Raw genomic sequence first — 24277 nt, forward strand, 5'->3', positions numbered from 1 at the left:
GTTTCACCACCCTCATTTCGTGTTTGACTTGTAGGTATGTTTTTATCACTTGTTATGTTCTATTGTGCTTCTATTTTATCTTTTTATAGACCTTTGTTTCCTTTCTTTTTTATTATTTTATTTTATTTTTCTATCTCTTTTATACTTTCTTGTTTTCATATTTATTCTCTCTCTCTTCTGTATCTTATTGTGTTTCTTTTTGATAAAGTTTTCACTATATATATTTGGTTTATAATTAAAACATTATGGTTATATTTTAAGGGTTCTGTTTCTTATTTCTGGTTACATTTTAATTGACAATTAGATTTATTTCTTGGAACTTTAAAGGTTTAAGATCTCCAATAAAATGACAAAGAGTTTCAACACATATTTCCTCATTAAAAGCTGGTATTCCTCTTTTGCAGGAAACTCATATTTCTGATATTGAAGCAGCCAAGCTGAAGAGACAATGGGTGGGACATGTTTTTTCATCTCCTGGAACAGAAAAAAGAAATGGATCAATTATACTTTGTCATAAAGCTTTAGCTATATCTGTAATTTCATAAGAATCTGACAATACGGGCAGATCGATCATTGTCTCACTAGCCATTAAAATAATTTTAACTGTATTTAATATTTATGCACCCACTCAACCGGATAAATCATTTTGGAGTGGAATTTTAGCCAAGTTAATTAATCTTTCTGATGAATACTTAATTTTTGGAAGGGACTGCAATATGATTATGTATCATTTTATTGATCGTAATTCTAAATCCAAATTTATACCATCCAACATTTTTTCAAAGTTCACCTCTGCTTTTAAACAACGAGTACTACTAACAGATGTATGGAGATTATGTAATCACACTTTACAAAAAATATACCTTTTTCTCTCCTGTCCACTTTTCCTAATCAAGAATAGATTTATTTGTCTCACAATGTCTTGTACAACATGTTTTATGTTCAGAAATTGGTTCTATATTACTTTTGGATTGTGCTCTGTTAGTGTAAATTTAGATCTCATACAACATAGCCTGACAAATAAAAGGTGGAGGTTTAATAACTTTTCTTCCTGACACTAATTTTTTGCCGTTTTTTTAAAATTTGTAAATCAGTTTTTTTTAGATAATGACACTCCTCAGTTATCTGTTCAGACAATTTAGGATGCATTTAAAGCGACATCCAGGAATTTGATTATTTCATATGTTGCCAATAAAAAGAAAACTGCTTCTAAAAAATTACTTCAGTCCATGAATGGCATTAAACAATTAGAACATCTATACTATACTTCTACATCTACAGTGTGTCTTAATGAGTTACTTCGAGCTAAATTCACTTTTAATAAAAAAAAACAGAATTTGCTCATTCTTATCTTTTTTAATACAGTGCTAAGTATTATGGAGGACAAAATAAATCAGGGGAACTTTTAGAAAACTATCTTAAAATTAAAAAGGATAGAACAAAGATAAAATCTATTTTAAACACCTCCAATTCTCTTTTGCATACAAATGATGACATTTTAAATGAATTTGTCCCTTTCTTTTCAGAATTATAAACTCCAGAATCACTCCCTTCGCAAGATCATATTCTTCAATAGTTGTCATCTAATAAACCACCTTCACTTCCAAACTCTGAATTGTCTGCCCTTGATAAAGACATTTCTATTTAAGATACTTTCAATATAATTAATCTTATTCCTTCTTCTTCTGTTTGTTTTGAATGCTTCTGTAATTTACACTCACTAAGTTTTATGCAATGTAGGGGGTTATTCTGGGCCTTTGCTTGAACTATGATTGAATGGGGAGATATTGTTTATGCAAATATTATGGGAAACCTATCATTTTCACCAATGTGGTTTAGGGTGGTGGTATTAGATAATTTGGTACAAACTACTTTGTTTGTATATTTTGTTTGTAGCCCTGATGAAGTCGTAGGTTAATATAACTGAGCAACAAAACACATGTTGGTTACATTGTTCAATTGGAATGCTGCTATTGTTCATTTGGAAAGCATACGACGATCATGAATAAAAGGCCTGTTTTGAAAAATTTGAACAATTGATGTTATCAATAGTTCTTCAGTTGCTCGGGAGGGGGTCCTCAGTGCTGTTTTTATTCTTCACCCTTTAAAAGGCCTCATAGAATAATTTTTCCATTAACAAGAACAGGTGAAATAGGATCTGTTTTGGGGTGGAGCTTGTCATACTATTTCTAACTAATGTTTCAAAGGAAGGCACGATGGACATTTTCTCATAATGTTTCAGATCAAAGCAGTTACTGCCTGCAGTAACAAGTGTTTCTTTGTCCATTTAAATGGCTTAGGTGGTCATTACAACATTGGCGGTAAAAGTCGCTTACCGCCGTGCAGAAGACCGCCAATACACCGCCACGGCAGACCGCCACAGCTATTATGACACACATCTCGGAATCCGCCGAAAGTCAGACACCCACACAACACCGTCACACCAAAGGTCAGTGATAAACTGGCGGAAACAAATCCTCCACCTCCACGCCAACAGACACACGCCCATGCTATTACGACCCACGAATCCACGCGGTGGTCTTTCAACCGCGGTATTCCATTGGCGGTACACACCGCCGCGCTCAAAATACACACACATCTCCGAAACACCGCCACATTGGACAATTCAAAATACACACACCTGATACACATACAAACAACACTCCCACACACCCAATACAATATAAAACACACACCCACATCACCCACAAACCCCTACGACCACAAATTCTGAAAGAAGGCCAGAGAGACAGCACAGCAATTGACAACCCCATCACACAGAGGCACACAACACCATCACCCACACAACTTCCACGCACAAAACACCACACACCACTACACTCACCACACTCATCAACACATACACCACCCCACACATCACACACACCACCCCATGGCAAGCCAAAGACACCCCCGCTTCTCCGAGGAGGAGCACAGGGTCATGGTGGAGGAAATCGTACGGGTAGAGCCACAGCTATTTGGCTCACAGGTACAGAACACATCAATAGCCAGGAAGATGGAGCTATGGCGCAGAATAGTTGACAGGGTCAACGCCGTGGGACAGCACCCAAGAAATCGGGATGACATCAGGAAGAGGTGGAACGACCTACAGGGGAAGGTGCGTTCCACGGTCTCCAGGCACAACATCGCGGTACATCGGACTGGCGGGGGACCCCCACCTCCTTCCCCACAACTAACAACATGGGAGGAGCAAGTCTTGACCATCCTGCATCCTGAGGGCCTCGGAGGAGTCGGTGGAGGATGGGACACTGGTAAGTCAAATCTCAACTATCAGATCCCCCACCCTACCTGCATGCTATCACACACCCCCACCCTCACACCCTTCCCTATCACTACAACTCATCACTAATGTACCCATAACACAAACCACACATCCCAACACCAAGCCCTGCATGACACAACTAAGCATGGTCACCCCTCACCAAAGCATGCTCACTGCACATACCCAGAACACCCCCCCAACCATCATCACACAAGCCCCCACACAGGAATGCTTGCACTGGGGTTCACGCACAGCCACCTATTGCACACCATTACACACACACATGCAATAATCATGATCTTATGCCTGTGCAGGAACACGAAGGACCGTCACCACACCAGAGGGTCCAGACAACACCACTCCACCCCAGAAGAGGCCCACAGTGATGAGAGCAGCTCTGCCCTACTGGATCTTGATGACCAGCCCGGACCATCGTGGGCCTCAGGACAGTCGGTTCCCCTTGCACAGGCACAGCCCAACACCGACCTTCCACCCTCTGGTAACACCAGCACAGCACCCACCCAGCGGGCCCAAACCTCCCTACCCAGGACAGGTCAATCAGCGGTGTGTCCACCAATACAGGGCACCCAGGGTAACCCACCCTCCCAACAACAACAGGGATCTGGGGGCAGTGGTAGTGGGCACACGGTCCAGGGGACGGAGGCACAGGAACACAGGGGAACTGGGAGGGCTGCTGTGCGACAGGGGGAGGACAGGCCAAGGGAACCAACTCTCTACGAGGCCCTCTCCTCCATCATGGGAGCGTACCACCACTCACAGGAGACGATGGCCACGGTCCTGGACAAGTTGCAGGAGACACTGCGGCTGCAGGAGGAGCAGTATTTGGGGTTCAGGGAAGAGCTCAGAACCATCAGCTCCGCCCTGGGCATCATCGTAGGGGTGCTGAAGGACATACAGCAGACCTTGAGGGACACCGTGGCACTCCAAGGGGCCCCTGACAGTAGCCAGGACGATGAACTGCCCACCACCTCTGCTGGCGCTAGTGGACAGGATGCCCCGCCACAGGACCAACACACCAGCACCCCACCCCCTGCAGACGGACAACCACCACGCAAGCGGTCCCTGAGAGCCAGGACCAGGACAGAGCAAGATGGCAAGACCCCCGCCAGGAAACGAGACCACCCTGATTGTCCTCCCACTGTCCCACTTTGTTATCCTGTCCATATTCGAACTGCCCCAGCTCCACTTCCTATGCCCAGATGGGCAGTGCCCCTGTGAGACTAATAGACTGGACTCTGCCATGGACATTCCTCCACCATCCTCCCTCTCCATTTTACCACCCCCTCCAATAATTAGCACTTAAATAAACACCCTTCAAACACAAAACAATCTGGAGTCAGTCTATGATTTTGTACTTTGTATTATCAATGACAGTGTCATAATGGCTGTACCATTGTAAGGCTAACATACCTATGTCACACATCACAAGCCCTTGAAGGATGCAAGCAGTTGACACGTAGGTTACCACACCTGTGAAACCGTAATGGAAGGGTACAACTCAGTTAACTAATTGTGATTGAAATAGACAAACAGGATAGAGGTAGACGTGTGACAGTGAATGTAATGTTAAATCTGAAAATGTTCTCACCTGTGTGTCACTGGAAATATTGCTGTATGACTGACTCCCTGTTGTCGTTTTCTTCTTCCTCAGCTTCATCCTCATCACTGTCCACAGGCTCCACAGACTCCACAGCTGCTACAACACCTTCATCTGGATCATCCTCCTGCAGAAAAGGCACCTGGCGTCGCAAAGCCAAATTATGGAGCATGGAGCAGGCGATGATGATGTCACACACCTTCTTCGGTGAGTAGAATAGGGATCCACCTGTCATATGGAGGCACCTGAACCTGGCCTTCAGGAGTCCGAAGGTGCGTTCGATCACCCTCCTAGTCCGCCCATGGGCTTCATTGTACCGTTCCTCTGCCCTGGGATTCCTCACTGGGGTCAATAGCCAGGACAGGTTGGGGTAACCAGAGTCCCCCAATAGCCATACCCGGTGCCTCTGGAGTTGACCCATCATATCAGGGATGCTACTATTCCACAGGATGTAGGCGTCATGCACTGAGCCAGGGAACATAGCATTTACCTGAGAAATGTACTGGTTTGCCAAACAGACCATCTGGACATTCATGGAATGATAACTCTTCCTGTTCCTGTACACCTGTTCACTCATGCGGGGGGGGACCAGAGCTACATGGGTCCCATCAATGGCACCTTTGACGTTGGGGATATGTCCAAGGGCATAGAAGTCACCCTTCACTGTAGGCAAATCCTCCACCTGAGGGAAAATGATGTATCTCCTTACGTGTTTCAGCAGGGCAGACAACACTCTGGACAGCACATTGGAAAACATAGGATGGGACATCCCTGATGACATGGCCACTGTTGTCTGAAAAGACCCACTTGCAAGGAAATGGAGCACTGACAGCACCTGCACGTCAGCGGGGATTCCAGTCTGATGGCGGATCGGTGACATCAGGTCTGGCTCCAACTGGGTACATAGTTCCTTGATAGTGGCACGGTCAAACCGGTAGGTGACAATGATATGTCTTTCTTCCATTGTCAACAGGTCCACCAGCGGTCGGTACACCGGAGGATTCCGCCATCTTATCATATGTCCCAGCTGACGGTGCCTACGAAGGACAACAGCGAAAAACCAGTCACTATTCCTCCAGGTATGTACCCACAGTTACACACAAGACTACACCACTCACAAAACCCTTCCTGTATGTGTGTTGAGTGTAGGCCTAGCTATGTGTGACGCAGTAGTAAATGAAGCCATGTGGGCCCCTGAAATGACGGCTGCCTGACCTCTAAACTGGGACAATGGGATTGTGGGGTAACTGAGCTGGCGTTGCACACCGTCGCGGTAGGCGGTCGTAGACCGCGGCGCAATGCTGCATTGGTTAACAGTGGACCCTATGGGTCCCAGGAGCCAATGAACAGGTGCGCCGGCGGTTATGATGCGTCGATTGGGTCCTCCCCCAGTACACGCTACTCTACGGTCCTCTAGACCAACAGGTTAGAACACAGGGAGCACGTTGTATGGGCTAGGCCTGGGTGGAGAGGGCTGGGTGGAAGAGGGAAGGGGGCAGAGTTGATTGAACATTAATGCATGCGAATGAATGGGCCACATGGCCAGAGTAGGGAGGGGGCCACTCACAACGACGGTGCAGTTGGTAATGACTGTTCCTCTTCCCTTACGCATGTCATGTAGGTCAGCGCCCACCAGAAGAGGGACATCTGGCGTGCCATCGCCAAGGAGGTCCGGACCCTTGGAGCCCACCACAGACGGGGCACCCACTGCCGTAAGAGATGGGAGGACATTCGCCGCTGCAGCAAGAAGACGGCGGAGGCTCAGCTGGGGATGGCCTCCCAACGTGGGAGGGGTGCCCGTCGCACCATGACCCCCCTGATGTTCCGGATCCTGGCGGTGGCCTACCCGGAGTTGGATGGGCGCTTGAGGACATCACAGCAGACACAAGGGGGTGAGTACAACCTCATTCTGCGGACTTTGCGCGCAGTGGAGGTGTCTGGGTGGGGGAGGTGGGCTGTGGGTGTCCCTAGGCCAGGGCGAGTTAGGTAGGCAAGGCCCCTCCATTATGTAGGCCATGTGGCACACAACCCCACCTCAGCAGAGTGCCAAATCGAGGTATATTTGCCCATGTGGCATCCATGTCCGCAGATGTCCACCATTGCCATGTAGGCCATGACCCAGAAATTGCATGTGCAGAGTGCAGGAGCACGGCGTAATGCAGGGGGCTGCTGCGTCTGTCTTGTCTGCCAACGGTAGCAGAATACCATGCACTAAAACTCTCGTTCTTCGGTCTCCTCCCCTTTTCCTGCTCTCCCTGTCCTTTTGTACATCAGCATCAACAGGCGGAGGTACAGTGGCACCGGAGCACGAGGGAGCTGCATCCCACATGGCCATGGAGCGCCACACCACGGACTCTGAATGCACCAGTGGGACGGAGGGCGAGGGGAGCTTCACGTCGGCCACTGGGTCACCAACCAGCTACACGGACTCGTCCGCCGATGGGAGCTCCCCTGTGGTGGTGGCACCATCTGTGCGCACCACTTTTACAGGTACAGCCGCCACCTCCCCTACCAGCACCGCCCTCCCAGCAGCCCCTCAGCGTTCGCCCCGTGCCCGCTCACCCAGGAGGGTGGGCATCACCTTCGCCCCAGGCACCTCAGGCCCTGCCCCTGTCACCCCTGCTGCCCTCAGTGAGGAGGCCATTGACCTCCTCAGGTCACTCACTGTTGGGCAGTCTACCATTGTGAATGCCATCCAGGGTGTAGAACGAGAGTTACAACACAGTAATGTAATGCATTCCTGGAGGGCATTCATTCTGGTCAGGCTGTCCTTCAGCGAACCCTGCAATCTCTGGCGTCAGCACTGATTGCAGCCATTGTCCCTGTGTCGAGCCTCCCCCCTCCAACTTCCTCCACCCAGACCCAATCCCCTGTACCCCACCCCATCCCAAGCACACCTACAGACCAGCATGCACACAAGTCAACACCCAAAAGTAGCTCAAGCAAACATAGGTACCACACATCCCACAGGTACTCACACAAGCATCACACCCATACAGACACAGAACATCCACTGTCTCCACTGTGTCCCCCTCCTCCTCTTCTCCCTCCTTCCTCCCAGTCTCGTCTACACACACACCTGCATGCACCACATCTACAGGCACCAGGAATCACACCAGGACACCCAGCACCACAAGCCACTCACCTGCACTCACCACCTCCACTGCCATTTACACGTCTCCTGTGTCCTCTCCCAGTGTGTCTGTGACGCCCCCTCCCAAAGTACCCAAACGCCGGCAATCACTCACCCAACATCCATCCACCTCACGACAGCCTCCTGTACCTGCACCTGCACCCAAAACAGCTAAAGTAACACCTCCTACAACCACCTCCTCTTCCTCCACTCCCAGACCCCCTCCAGCTATCCATCCCAGTGTTCGTCAGAAACTGTCCCTGTGTAAAATTGACCTTTTTGCCCCCCCCTCCCCTCCAATTCATCAGTCCCGTCATAGCGCCTCAGCCAAAAAGCCTCCAATACCAGTGGTGCGTGTTCAGGGATTGTGGAGTGCACCGGCCACTAGGGCAGACAGTAGGACCCGGAGCCAAGGCACTGGCAGCCCACCCCCTGTAAAGGCTCTAAAATTGGAGAGTGGACGACGGGACGGTGTTAAGACTCCTGGTGGGACAACAACTGACCTGGGTTCGGAGGGGATTGGAGAGTCAGCTGTGACTCCACCAAAGGTGGGGAAGGTCCAAAGGAAGTCTTGCCAGCCTGTTGTAAGTGTCATGGCGGAGAAGTGCGCCATCATTTCCGGCGGTCCAGACACAACCGCCAGCACCGTCGTCACTGGTCCAGAGACCACCGCCAGAGTCACAGCCCAGGAGGGCCCAAGTATCGTCACTGGTCAGAAGACCACCGCCAGAGTCACAGCCCAGGAGGGCACAAGTATCGTCACTGGTCCAGAGACCACCGCCAGAGTCACAGCCCAGGAGGGCCCAAGTATCGTCACTGGTCAGGAGACCACCGCCAGAGTCACAGCCCAGGAGGGCACAAGTATCGTCACTGGTCAGGAGACCACCGCCAGAGTCACAGCCCAGGAGGGCACAAGTATTGTCACTGGTCCAGAGACCACCGCCAGAGTCACAGCCCAGGAGGGCCCAAGTATCGTCACTGGTCAGGAGACCACCGCCAGAGTCACAGCCCAGGAGGGCCCCGGCTGCCACAGCCCCGCTGGGCAATGATGGAACGTCATGCCACACACCAATGCCCAGTGTAGAGATCGTCATGCCACACACCAATGCCCAGTGTAGGGAAATTCATGCCACACACCAATGTCCGTACCAGAACCGCCATGGCAAAGCACCGCTGAACAGGGTAAAGACCGCCATGGTGACGACCGCTGAACAGGGCAAAGACCGCTATGGCAAAGCACCGCTGAACAGGGCAAAGACCGCCATGGTGAAGACCGCTGAACAGGGCAAAGACCGCTATGGGAAAGCACCGCTGAACAGGGCAAAGACCGCTATGGGAAAGCACCGCTGAACAGGGCAAAGACCGCCATAGTGAAGACCGCTGAACAGGGCAAAGACCGCTATGGCAAAGCACCGCTGAACAGGGCAGGCACCATGTAGGAATGAATGGACCGCCACATCAGGCATCCTTATCCCATGTGCAGCTGGGACAGTGACAAGACAGGAACTTTCACATGGAGACTCATCCAGTATGGGCACCAGTCCCACCCAGTACCAATAGAGAACTGCATCTACTTGAGAGACTGTAGCTTTGCATTCCCCAGGATGGCACAGTGGGCAAACCACCCACTGCATAAACTTGAGAGACTGTGGCTTTGCACTCCCCAGGATGGCACAGTGGGCAACCCACCCACTGTAGAGACTTGAGAGACTGTGGCTTTGCACTCCCCAGGATGGCACAGTGGGCAAAACACCCACTGCATAGACTTGAGAGACTGTGGCTTTGCACTCCCCAGGATGTAACAGTGGGCAAGCCACCCACTGTAGAGACTTGAGAGACTGTGGCTTTGCACTCCCCAGGATGGCACAGTGGGCAAAACACACACTGCATAGACTTGAGAGACTGTGGCTTTGCACTCCCCAGGATGGCACAGTAGGCAACCCACCCACTGTAGAGACTTGAGAGACTGTGGCTTTGCACTCCCCAGGATACATCAATGGGCATGGTGCCCCGTCGTGGATCTGGCTTCGCATTCATCTGGCTGAGGTGCCCCCCCTTCCCTTCCCCCTGAGGTGCCTGTAGTATTTCTATCTGATGCCCCGGCAGTGTTCTCTCCGATTGTGGTCAGGTGTCGTTTGTGGACCTCGGACATGCATTTTTGGACTGTTGGTGCACGGACATTGTTGTGTACATATCTGCACTACTTCTCGTATTGTATATAATTATGAGTGATTTTCTAATATATATCTGTATATTTTTGTATGACATGTATATTGGCACATTATAATGTTTGACAGAATTTCGCTTTGTGTTTTCATTCTTCCGGGGGGATTGTGGGTTGTTCTTGTGATTTTTGTGAATGCATTGGTGTGTATGTTGTGATATGCGGGGGTGGGGGTGGGGGTCTTTGGTGGGTGTCCCCCTAACTTTTGCCTCCCCCTTCCCCTGTGTCGTAGGTGCAGTACTCACCGGTGTCTTCTGCGCCTACGTAGCTGTTGTTCGTAGAGGAGCAGAAAGACAAGGGCAGGGAGTATTTGTAATTCCGGGTCCATGGAGTCGTCGTTCCTCGTGGGATGTGTTCAGGTGAGCGTTTTCACATTGCAAAAGCTGTTTCCGCCGTGTTTTTATCCACGGTGTATCCGCCCCGGAAAAGGTGGCGATTGGGTTGTAATAGTGTGGGCGGTACACTGTCTCCTGCCTGTCTGTTGGCGGTAACCGCCGCGCTGTTTGTCTGTACCGCCGTGGCGGTCGGAGTGTTAAAGTGGCTGTCTTTGTTGGCGGTTTCCACCAGGGTCATAATTCCCTTTTTTTGTCCGCCGGCCTGTTTGCGGTATTTCCGCAGCTTTAACACCGTCCGCCAGGGTTGTAATGACCACCTTATTGTTCATTCATGCAGTGTCATTTCCTTTACATGCAGAGTAAAGGTGATTATTTTTATTTACTATTTTGTGTGGTGTCTAGAGTAGCTGGTTTTACATAACATAATTTCTGCAATGTTAATTGGTTTGTGTATTGTACTTTCATTAGTTCAGCTGTGTGGTGCCATCTCACACTATGCAAAAAGCATGGTTTTCTACTCTTCTTAAACCAAAGGAAGTGTGCCAGACCTTTCCTTGCTTTCATACTAAACAGTTCCCATGTCACATTGTTATTTATTTCTGTACTTAAGGCAGCATAACCTCCTGTTCTCAAGGTATTTCTCATTGCCAAGACTTTTTACCTATTCTCCAGAGACAGACTTCATGTTGAACCTTCTGCTGAGTTTGTACTTTTATATTTTATAGACCTTTTGGATACTTTAGGAAGTCAGACGTTGTGACAGTCTTTCATTTATCTTTACAAAAAGATTTTTCTCTTGATTCATGAAGTATTTTGATCTTGACTTAATTGACTACCTACCTACATTCTTGCTTTCTGTAATGATTCTTCATTTTGAATAAACCTTCATGGTTTTCAGTTTCTCAATTGTCCTCTGGATTTATTTTATTTGCCTTGGGCCATTGTGCTTTGGGACTCACATTGCCCCAGTTCAGTTCTGTGTATCGGCCCTTTAGCATCTTATTGGTGCAAAACACAGACACCACCGCAAAACAGGTGAACAGTGTGGAATCTGAAGGCTCATCGTGGCTATTGGTACTGTCTGATTTCTCCTTTTAAATATCGCACCCCTGTAATTTCCATAACTATAGCTTACCCAGTGGCCCATAGAATTCACAAAACACAAAAGGGTATGGGGTTTACTTATAATGAGGAGCTATATCCAAGGGAGATTTTCCTGGAGCTCCTTAACCTCACTAGGTGTATGAATGGTGAGTGAGTGCTGTGAAGTGGTGATGGGGGGGGTGTTTCCTTTATGGACTAGGTGGTCTCACACACTATATAGTGGCATGCTTCATCATTTGACCACCTAGCCCCACCCAGGTAGAACAATGCCACCTGGGCGGGCTCAACCTCACAGTTAAAAGAACGGGAGGGAGTGTGTACATTTTTACTTTCTGGAAATTGTGGGATCCAGCTAAGCTAGGGAAAAATATAAAAACACCGAGGCGGTTACAAGTGTGCAATCTACACTTTTAATAATGGTGTCTTCTGGTGTGTTAAAAACAAGGATGGGACACCTCTGTGAGAACGAGGACTCACTGGGTTACCTATCTAAAAATGGCTGACATGTTTCTGCCCTCTACAATGAGCCAAGGAAGGTCTGGGGGCATTCTCCAGGGCCTAGGATCCCTTAAAGTCATGCATTGCTGAGACAAACATCCAACACTCAGTAAGAGAGTGGGTAAAATATAGAGAGAATTAATGCGGCCTACCTGAAGCAAGGAACTACCTAGCGTGGGAACAGAAACGTAATTAACGTTTTGTGACACACAGCACACCAAAACACACACAGGGGTGAAACAGCAAGCCAAAGTCATGCAATGTATAAGAGTGTAACATGTATCTACAATGAAAGCAACATCTTACCCCAAGTCTAAAGGCCACTTGCCCCAAAACTCCAGGAGGGGGAGTGCCCCCCTATAGTCACACACTAAGGGATAGGGAAAGAGGTAGGCAAGGACGGCAGTAAGTATATATAAAAAAATCGCAATTCTGAGGAGAAATCAAAGGTGTCTGGTCAGATGCTACACTCACTGTGAGCTGCTTCAGAAAAACACCTCTGTTAGATAGTGTGATAGAAGGAGCTAATACTATAGAGCTCGTGTCAGTGATGGTGCAGCTTAGTGAGTGCCTACGATAAGAGTATGGTAGGCAATATGCCAAATATGAGGTCAAAATTGGATACAAACAGTCTAATCCAATTAACATTAAATAATTATATGACCAACCATATGTCCCCCGCGGCGGGGAGACGGCCGCCGGGTAAGGGAATACAAAAACAATCAAACAACCAGCCAATACAGTGCTTATCTGTAGTGTGGAAGACGATCTCCGGGGAAGAAGAGGAAGAGTAAATCCGGCACTCACTGCATCAAAGGATGCACTCGCTGTGCGCCTAATCTGTCCCCTCACTGGACCGCTTGTGGCAGGTGGTCCAGTGTGGTGGCGATTTATGTAGTATGAGCAATTATGTGATAATGAGGTACGTGGTGCGCGTCCTCATTACAGCCAGCCCCGGCCAGTTTGCTGCCGGGGAGTGGTTCGGCGCTCTGCGTTCGCGTGTAGAGAACACGCGACACGCTGGAGTGTGCGGGAGGCTGGGAAATGTAGTTTCCAGCCTCGGTAGGAGTAGAATGCCTCCTCTTGCGGTCGCGATAATGGAGGGAATTCAAAGGAGGGAAACAGGGAAGGAAGGGGAAAGAGGGGGGGTGGTTTTGAATAAGAGGAGACAAAAAGTGAAAGAAAAGAAAAAGAGAAAAGAAAAAAGAAAAAGAGAAAAAGAAACAGAAAAAGGGGGACAAGAAAGAGAAAGGGGAGGGGGAAAATGGGGAAGACAAAACGTGTGAAAGAAAAGAAAAAAGAGAAGAAAACGGGAGAAAAAGAGAAAAGAGAAAAGAGAAAAGAAAAAGAGAAAAAGAAAAAGAAAAAGGGGGAGCAAGAAAGAGAAAGGGGAGGGGGAAAAGAGGGGAAGGAAGGGAGGAGGGGGTTGGCAGGAGGACAAAATGGAGGGAGTGGGAAAAGAATGGAAGGGAAAGAAGACACAAATGTACCCGGCCAGTGGTTGTTAGTACTTTGTTTGCGGATACCCAGATCAAGATGCTTCATTGCTAGTATGTGTTACAAGGGTATGGTCATTTGTTAAGTGAAGACCACGGAATGTCGTCATTTAGTCCATTGGTGTCTGTGCGTAGTCTCCAGACCCAGTGTTGTTCGTAGTAAAGTAACTTCTGTTACATGTTGTTGGTTGTGGGTGGCAGTTGCTCTAAAATAGTCCATTTCAAATCATCTGGGGAATGATTTTTTGTGACAAAATGGCTTGTGAGTTTTGTGGCATCATGTTATCACCTAATAGTGCTCCTGTGTTCACAAATACGGATGCTGACCTTCCTTGTTGTCATTCCGATATATTTGAGCTGGCAGGGGCACTTGATCATGTAGATTACAATCTTGCTGTTGCAGTTCGTAATTGCCTTTAACACCCATGGTGTTTTTAAACCGAGCTCCACCGTGGTGGATTTCTGTGTGAACCTACACACACTACAGTTGCCACACGGATGGTGGCCGACTGGGGGAAGTAGGTGCCAGAGAGTCAACTATTTGTTCGGAGGTTTCATGGTAGGTCTTGTGTGGACCACCATATCGCGTATATTGGTGGCTCTTTTAAAGGCGTGCAGCGGTTGCTGGAACGGGAGGCCACCAGATGTTAGAGTCTCCCAGTCGTCTCTGATAATCCTCTGGATCTTATTAGATAGTGGTTTGAACGTAGTTACACACACTATTTGTTCCGTTTTGGGTTTGTTGGCACGGGGTTGTAACAACTGGTCTCTGTTGTTCCATGCTCTTTTATATGCTCTCCTAACAAGATATGCAGGATAAACTTTTTTTGTAGTTTGATGGACAGATTATTAGCATGCTTTTTATAGTCCGAGAGACTTGAACAATTCTGTCATAGACGTAGGAACTGACCCACGGGGAGGTTCTCCCTCAGGGACCTCGGGTGGCAGCTCTTGAATTGTAACAAATTGTTCTGGTCCGTAGGTTTGTGGTAGACCTCTGTTGCCAGAGACCCATTACTTTCTTGAATTAGAAGATCCAGAAACGGCAGTTGGTTCTCGCCGATAGTCATAGTGAAATTAAGAAACAGGTTTGCAAGGTTGAGCCAAGCAGAAAAGGCGTGGGCCTCATCTCTGGAGCCTGTCCAGATGAGTAGAATGTCATCAATATACCGCTTCCAAAGTTTAATCTGCTCCAGGTAGGGGTTATCCTCATGGAGTACCACCGGTCTTTCACAGTTGGCTACGTACAGACAGGCCAGACTAGGGGCAAAGGTGCTGCCCATGGATGTCCCCTGTATCTGTAAATAGAATGTGTTCTCGAATTCGAAGTAGTTCTTTGTCAATGAAAGATGTGCTAGATCTAGTACGAATTCTGGGGGTGTCCGTGAATCACTCCTGTTTGCTTCCAGGAGATCGCATATGACCCCCAGGGTTGCTTCCTGGGGGATGTTGGTGTAAATTGATTCAACGTCCAATGTAATCAGGAGTTCCGCATTTTTATCAAAGGGCATTGAGTCTAGGAGAACCAATACATCAGTTGTGTCTTGCAGGTAGGTGGGGCTCTGCTTCACTAAAGGTTGAAGGAAGAAGTCGCAGAACTGGGAGAGTGGTTCAAGAACAGAGCCAATTCTGGACACTATGGGCCATCCAGGAGGGGGAATCTTCCTTTTGTGTATTTTAGGAAGGATGTAAAAATAGGGTATTTTCGGATTAGATTGTGTCAGGAAGGCTGCTTCTTGTTTGGTCAACCAGTCGTTCTTGACTCCTCTATTCACTAAGAAGGCAATTTCGTCCTGGATGTCTGGGGTAGGATCTCGGGACAAACGTTTATAATGTTGTGCATTTTCTAGTAAGCGCTGGCACTCTTCTCAATACATTGTCAGTGGTAAAATTACAGTTGTCCCACCTTTGTCAGCTGGTTTAATAATGATAGAGGGGTCAGAAGTTAGACGCTTTAATGCTGCCAGTTCATCTGAACTCATATTGTGGAGTACGTTGCTCGTGCTCTCTGCGAGACCGCTGATTTTGCAGACACCGATTTTTCAAAGGCAAGTACTTCGGGAGGCATTTGTCCAGTTGTTGGACAGAAGGTTGATTTGGGACGTAGACCTGTGTTTCGCTCTGGTTCAACAAAATTTATTTCTAAGAAAAGTTTTAAGGTGGATTTTGCAAAACAACTGTGCAATTTCTGTTCTAGTCTTGAAAAGGTCTATTTTGGGAGTGGGGACAAAACTGAGGCCTTTGTTTAGAGCCTTCGACTCAAGAGTGTCAATAGTTCTGTTAATTAAATTTATAATATTGTTGCTCCCACCTATCATATCAGAGGTTGCTACATTTTGCTTGTCCCTGGGGTGTTCTCTCGTTGTGTCTCGAGAGACTCGTCTCTTGGTCCCCAATGAACCCCTTTCATTTTCCCTTTTCCCCTCCCTTGGCCTCTGTCTAAAAAAGGTGGAGGCTGATCAGGGAAAGGCCATTGTGCCAGATTTTGGAAAAAGGGGGGCTGATGGTTGGGGGTCCATAATGAGCAGGCCAGCCCCATTGTTGGTTGTTAAGAGGGGGATAAGGGGGCATCATAGGTGGATAATTCCATCTCCCCGATACTGGCCACAGCGTCCACGGCGCTGCCGCGTCTGAACTGACGAATCACTGTCAGTGTCTGAACTGGTATTCCTACTGGAGGAATTGTCGGACATAGAATTCACAAACAAATTAGAAAACTAACCAGCAGTTAGACTTGGAGATGACAGCAACTCATCCACACACACTAGGCGCTCATGTATAATCTTGGACTATCTAGGACTTGATGTGTTCCTATTAGCTCAACCACATGTGCCTATCAATGTATATCTATTTAACTGGATCCCTCCTAGAAAAAAAAACTCCACCTGCATCTCCCCTGCTTTTATGGTAGTGATCAGGAATTGCTCAGGTACCCGCGAGTGTAGAGGTAGGGGTAAGTAGGTGTTTGGGAATTTGAAATGTTTGGCAAAAGACACATCTCAGAGTACGACATATGAAGAGGCAGGTGAACTCGAGTAATGAAGGTTACTGGTAAGTGGTGTGAGCAGAAGGCTGTCAATGACACGGACTCGTGCCCCTCGTATACATATAGTACAAAAGCTTTGTGCAGAACGCACAGTATTTCATTCTGTCAACTGGAGCACTTGATAATCGCATTATCGCCACTGCTACGTCCAGGCGCTTATAACTGACGTAACGGTCGAGGGGGGTCGGCGCGCGTGACTAATTGGAGAATATTGTGAAAAGATGGGCCTCTGTGGGCTAATAATGAAGTGTGCCACAAATCAAACCCAGCAGAACCACTGGTCCAGTGACGTAGCAAAGGCTCCCGCAGCCCCCGTGGTGCTGGGAAGGCAGGGGCATTGGGTAGGGAGGGTCGAGCTTCAGGGTCCCTATCAGCACGGCACCTGGCCCCAGTGAGTTGGGGGTGGGGAGGAATGAAACCTCACATGTTATTTGCAGAGCCCCCCCTCCAGTTTCCAGTTTCGTTACGCCACTGACGGGCTTGAGCGAAGGCTGAACTACACTTTCAACGCGTGCCTGTCTCTGCGGCGCCACCATCAACTCTTATATGTTCGAGGAATACTCGGTTATTGAAACATATTTATATACTTAACTGCAATCCCATATAATTGGCTGCACCTGACATTTTGCTTAATGAAGCTGTATCCCATGGGTCGCCTCTTTGTCTTGATTAATGATTCGTCGGAGAATTCCAACCCCGCCCTAGAAACATATGCAGGCTCACATGTTGCTGAAGTTCTTGCCTAGAGGGGGTGCATGGCATCTGCATGCTTTCACCATGGAAACTGTGTAAGTATGTAGAGGAGGTGGACAGCGCTGGGGCATGCGAGCGTCAAGCAGCCCAAGTTCAATCAGATGGGCAGTCGGCTGACATTAGCTGCATTAGCCCATCCCCTACCTCATCCGGGAAGGGGGGCGTTGTGTGCAGACTGGGAGCCGACTACAAACAAAGCTGAAACCAAGCGTTTAAAATAGGGCACTATACCACACGAATCCCCCACACGTTAAAGCTAATGTGCGGCTCGCAACGGCCCTCCAACCCTAGTTTGCGGTGTGGTATTCTATTTTCAACTCAACCAGAAGGGTAGCTGCATCTTTGTGCATTTGGTTGAATAGTAATACAGCATTTCCAGGGGTACCATTGTTTAGAATCTGAGAAAGTCGCCATATTCATATGCGTTCAGTGTTTGCGATACTTTTGTGTGGAAAGTGGCTCAATGCTTGCTTTTCACGGATGCATCTCGTATGCAAATAGGCCATGTAAATTTGGTGTAAAACACACATAATTAGCACACTGTTGTCCTCTGAGGTATCGAAATGCATTTGCTACGTTTATCTGTCTGTTCAGCGCTCTGAACGCCAAAGGTGAAACATTCGAAGATGAGTGTAGGAAAGAGAGCCAGGGGTGGAAACATTGTTCAAATAGAGGGACACATTCGTTCACAGAAAAATACACAAAAACCGTTTTGTTATCTTAACTTTAGATCTCTGTACTGTATGAACTGGGCACATTGCTCAAGCGCATAGCACGGAAAATAGTGTACTTGATTAATACGCACTCATTTGCGTACTATTTATCATTAGAATCTTAATCATGAGTCGCAAGGGAAATATGTTTTTTTCCTTTTTAAAAATACATTTTTTAAAAACATTTTTAATGGGAGAGGAAAAACATCTAAGTATGTTAGTGCGTCACCACAATGGTTCATATCATATACGACCAGGGCACAAGTCCTAAAAAAAGAAGTGGGGGAGACTAACCAAGTTAGGGAGTATGCAAGTGACATCACGGCGTGTGGCATTATAGGAAGTGACATCAGAAGAAGTGACTTCAGAGCTTAAGACCTTACACATATATTTAGCAGGTCTATCATAATAAGTACATGTAAACGCATTGCGAGTATACATGCAAACACTCCTAATTTAGACAGAACACTCAAGATTTTGTAAGCTGCATGTAAAACAATGTACAGTTTGTTAGCATATAGCTTTCTTCCCTCAAGGACTGGACAAACTATCACCGCCAGGCATAATAGTCCTTAAGCAACACATTTCCATGTAGATGAAATTGCTCCAGCTGCCTGCACATGTAACACCTACTTGGCGCAAGGTAACGCAACAAAGGACAATGTGCTGTCTTGTGTAAATGTTTTTTTTTAACATATCAACACAACTAGAATTGTGTGGCACTGTAAACCCCAAAATAGATTTTGCATCAGGGTTGAGCTAGAAAAGTGATGCAACTCAACTTTTACATTTTTATGAATGGGTTGTGGCATGAGTGCACCATTCCATGTCGTACAGGCATGGCACAAACGACAAAGTTATATTTTTGAAGCCACGCAAAGTCACTTTATGTGCTTCACAAATATGTTGTGTTGGCGCTAGGCATCCAAAAGGATGCCAGCTTGGGGAGAAATGACAGGAATGTGCCGTATTGGATAAATAGGGGTACATTCCTGCCTTTTCCCTGTGATGCAGGTTAGCACAGCAAGGTGACTTGCTGCACTGCCATGCGCTACAAAGCCCATAAACATGGGTCTTGTTTTGTAAAATCTCTGCCACATAAATTGACATTAAATATGTTCTGCTTAATTGGTAGCAAAGTCTGAATTGTAAAATACCTAATGGGGTTAAGACATCTGCAGAAGAGATCTTTGGGTTCCCAGTAAATCAGAGGGAGCAATAATAAGTAAGATAACTTTGGTGGTTAACATATTTGCTGGAAAGATCTGTGTTTTGTCTAATGCTCATTTTGACTAAAATTAGCAGAGAGGGTTAATGTGTCTCCTGCTAAGCACATCATGTAACATGCAGATGATAGGTGAATTACTGCTTTTAACACGGAGATACTTTTCTTACTTGCAGTTCATAAATTGTAATTCTTCTAATATAGCGCAATGAACAATGAAGGACGATGGGTGACTCATACACCTTGTAACCCTCACTGTCTTGTGTCACACATCCTGAACATTGATGTACAAACTTGTATAATTGTCAAAGCAATGAGTATGTGTGATGTGAAGCACTCTGACTCCCTGCATTTTGATGAATAGTGCTATAACAAAATTAAACAAAAAACATTATTTAAATTGTTAATTTGTGTAAATACTAGGACAGACCAACACATCTGACATTCTTAGAGTGCATGCATATCTCTGATATACAGGAACTGAACAAAGTCAAAAGCATGCCTCTCTTAAGTACGTGTAAAGTGCTGACAACTGTGTGCCTTTGGTTCCTCTCCACTGCATTTGCACCTCGGTGTGAGGCTCCAGACAGTTTCCAGTCAAGGACACTCTAACAAGAGGAGGACTGATTGCCCCTTAAATTCTGCCTTTGTTATGGGCCCGTCTGGAGTCTTGAATTAGAAAGACCACCTCGCTGCCTGCACGATGTTGCTTGGATCAAAATCACACAACATGCAGGTGCTGCTGAATGTATCCTGATGTCTGAAAATTACAGTGGGCCAAATTCAGCATTTTAAAGTGGGGCCAAAATAGTGGATGTACGCCGTCCACCCGCATGTCCACCCGCATGTACCCCCAACTTGTACCCTGGTTACGACTAATAGACTACGACTAAAACACCTGTTTGAAGATAAATTTGATTCATGGCAAACCAAAAACAATCTCCTTAGTAGAGAATGTCTTGGCGTGCAACACTTATTGAGTGAGAGGTCTATAGCGTCCAAACGCCCCGTCCCTGCTCAAGCCACTGTGAGCTGGGATGTGTCTGAGAGTCAGGATTCCAAGTATCATGAGTGTACGGTGCTGCTCTGACCTCTCATCTAAAGCCCTTTTATGGCACATCAAGCCTTAATTGTCTCCCCGTTCACCCTTCTGCTTCTGATCTTTCTACCTAATCATGAAATCTGCATTACAGAAAACACCAAAGTAAGGTGTTAGGTAATCCCTATTAACAGATCACAACCCCCTCACTCTAAAACCCAATAACATCCAGTCCATTCTAGCTGGGGCCAGACTGGGAATGCAAAGCAGCCCTGGTAACCTTATCAAACCAGCCCTCTGGAAGAGGGGGACAGGAAAGGGGCGGATGGCAGGGTGTTGGGGGCTGGGCGTGCAGGAGTGAAGAACTGTTACTGGGGGCCGATATTGCAGCACTGCTGCAAAACCAGCTCCCAGTAACAAAAGCAGCCCCCACTGCTGCAAATTTAGCCCCCACCCTTCCAGCCTCCTGGGGAAATGCCTGATGCCCACTATGATCAGTCCTGCCCTGATTCTAGCCCCTTTGTTCACCTCTTCAGTAACCTGCATAATGCCTGGAAGCCCTTAATCTTATTTAAATCCCTTAAATTTATCTAAAAGAAACAGACAAAAACGAGTGGAATTACTTCCCTGAATGCACTAGTCTAAGCCTTATAACCAATCATGCACTAGACTAACCATTAACTGTGGTTTTCAGTCGTACTGTTCATCTTTCCATAGGGCACCTTACTGTTTCGTTAAGGGTAGCTAGCACTATATAACAGCACTTGCCACACAATACATTTATTACATTAGAAAACAGTGTTAATGAAACATATCACCACAATAGCTACAGAGTAGAATTTTATAAGAAAAGTTTCAAGTGTTTTTTTCAGTTAAAAGAATAGCGCTATACACATCATAACATTTCCTACATAATGCATAAACCCATGTTATTGGTTGTGAGTATTCATCTGTAATGAGTTTCCCCTGTCTTTCTGCTTCTGACCTCCTGTTTTTGATCCTGCGCTGAATTTAATTTTTGTTGGCTTTAGGACTCTGGGCACTTTACCACTGCTGACCAGTGCTAAAGTGCAAGTGCTCCCTGTCTAAATTGTATTGGTGATTGGTTTATCCATGATTGACATATTTGATTTACTAGGAAGTCCCTAGTATAGGGCACCATAGTTAAAAGGTATGACATGTACTAGTGTGGTTTACTTGTCATGATAGTGAAATACAGGAAGCAGCCTAAACCACGACGGCGGAACAACGAGGGTCGTTGTCCACGAAAGCGTAACAGCGATTTCCTGAACAACCACCCTGTTTTCCTCTGCCTTAACGACGCATGTCCGGCACAACAAACATGCGTGGTTAAGGCAGAGGAAAACACACCCCGGATCGGAGAGGATGTGGTCAGGTAAGTGGGGCTGGGGTAGGGTTGGGGGGGTAGTTTTAGGGGTGGGGGTGTCATTTTATGTTTTAGGAGCAGGGGTGTGGGGTCGCAGTAGTTTTAGGGGCAGGGCTGAGGGGTTAGGGTAGTTTAGGTTTTAGGGGTGGGGGGTTGGGGTGGTTTTAGGGGCAGGGTGGGGGGTCGCAGTAATTTTAGGGCCGCGGGTGGGGGTTTGGGGTGGTTTTAGGTTTTAGGGGTGGGGTGGGGGGTCACAGTAGTTTTAGGGGCAGTGGTGGGGGGTTGGGGTAGTTTAGGTTTTAGGGGCAAGGGTGGGGGGTTTGGGTGGTTTTAGCTTTTAGGGGTTGGGGTGAGGGGGTCGTGGTAATTTTAGCTGAGGGTGTGGGGGTTGGGGTGGTTTTAGGTTTTAAGGGCGTGGGTGGAGGGTCGCGGTAATTTTAGGGGTGGGGGTGGGGTGTTGGGGTGGTTTAAGATTTTAGGGGCATGGTGGGGGGGTTGCAGTAATTTTAGGGGCGGGGCGGGGTTGGGGTGGTTTTAGGTTTTAGGGGCAGGGTTTGCGGTAATTTTAGGGGCGGGGCAGGGTGGGGGTCAGGGTGGTTTTAGGTTTTAGGAGCAGGGGTGAGGGGTCGCAGTAATTTTAGGGGCTGGGGTGGGGGTCCAGGGGGTCACATGCGGGAGCCATGCATGCCATTCAACGCATGCCTTTACCAGGAATGCCTTTACAACAAAAATTCGTTGTTAAGGCATTCGTGGTAAAGGCATTAGTGGTAACACAAACGGTTGTTGTTCCGACTGCGTTGTTCAGGCATGCGTGGTTCCAGCATTGGTTGTTCCGACATACATTCTTAAATACTGCTAAATTCGTTTTTCACTATTGCAAGGACTATCTCTCCTATAAGGTAACATGGGGATTGCCTTGAAATATCTTCTAAGTGTAATTTCCCATTGTGAGCAGAAAGAGATATGGAGTTTGTGGTCTTTGAACACGCAATTTAAAACTCCATCTTTTGGTGAAGATGGGTTGTAGGTTTATTAAATTGTAATTTGTAGGTTTAAATGGTGTAATTTGTAGGTTTAAAATGCCACCTTTAGAAAGTGCCTCACTTAAAAATGTTCCTAGAGGAATTGTTTAGATATAGTTTGTGTACATATGATCCAGTCTTCAATTAATAAATAAGAAAACTCCTTACTGTTAAAATCCAATATATTACTCAATAGGATTCAGGAAGTTCCAAAAATGTACAACAAATCCAACAGATGTCCATCTCATAAACAACAACACTGTATATAACCCCCCTAGATCACACAATTAAATACCAGCAGAAGTTCCAAGAAGGGTTTATAACCCTCCTCCTGACACAGTCCTGCACAATAATTGCCAGTTTCAGTCCCAGTTCAAGCAATATCATTGACTTTCAATTCTGCTTGTCAAATGAGAAGGTAATGTCGATGTTTCGGTCTGGAGTGGCACTCAGCGGTCCGTCAGAACATCATCAGGGCTCAGTGTTGTAAAATATTACCTACATATAAGGAAAATTAATTATAAAACAGTACATGCAATCTGCCAAATCACACCATGTGTATCACCTGTTGAACCCAAGAAAACACCACAAACACAGGTGTGGATACTAGTATAAGCAACCACCTACATGACAAAGAAAGTTAAAAAAATACTTTAAAAATATGGCAAATGTGCACCATATAATACACTGTGTCAGGCTCCCAACCAGAATAGCTACATTCAGCTACTTACAACAGGTTGCAAAAATAGATTCTGTAGCACCACACAAGGGGACTTCAATCTACAAGTCAAAGTAAACAAATCCATTAAGAATAAAATATCAAAATTGCTCAACCGTCATACAACATAAACTCTAGAAAAATGCTGCCTCCATTGCAGCGTACTGATACCTTCTAAATATGGGACCATTAACGTCTGTCTCCGTCCACATCTGCCCAACCCATGCGAGTCGGAATCAAACATTGCTGACCTTTCCGGCAAGTTTAAATAAGGAAATGATAGGTCATGTGACCATTCCAATGACTGTGGCAGCCATCTTAAACTGGTAAAAATGGCTAACTAATACCCAGAGTTTAGAGACACTTGTAATTATGGTAAGTATACTGTTGTGGACCTCAGTAACTTAATAAATAAAATATCCATCTAGGCCATCAGCTCAGTCTATGTTTGTAAGATGCACATGCTGTCTGTCTCCCTATTTCAGAGCATTCAGGTAGTAACGTGTCACATGATCAATGCAATAACTGTGGCGGCCATGTTTAAATGTAATAATGGCCCATCTAAATGCTCTCTGACACAAAATCTATTTTCACAACCCTGCTGTAGGTAGCCCCAGAGTCCAACTTTCGCATAGAACAGAAAGAAAAGATTGACCCAACCAATTATTCTCAGGGCATTATTG

General features: G+C 46.7%; 1 long non-coding RNA gene across 1 annotated transcript; it reads right to left on the reverse strand.

The window, feature by feature from the left end:
* Window positions 1–461: 461 nt before the first annotated feature.
* On the reverse strand, window positions 462–23811 carry LOC138288564 (uncharacterized). Its single transcript, XR_011202461.1, has 3 exons — window positions 23766–23811; window positions 23608–23656; window positions 462–474 (listed from the first exon to the last, which is right to left on the reverse strand). It is a non-coding gene; the product is annotated as an uncharacterized lncRNA (long non-coding RNA).
* Window positions 23812–24277: the final 466 nt, after the last annotated feature.

Source organism: Pleurodeles waltl, chromosome 4_1 (genome assembly GCF_031143425.1).
Source record: "Pleurodeles waltl isolate 20211129_DDA chromosome 4_1, aPleWal1.hap1.20221129, whole genome shotgun sequence".
Lineage (NCBI taxonomy): Eukaryota > Metazoa > Chordata > Amphibia > Caudata > Salamandridae > Pleurodeles > Pleurodeles waltl.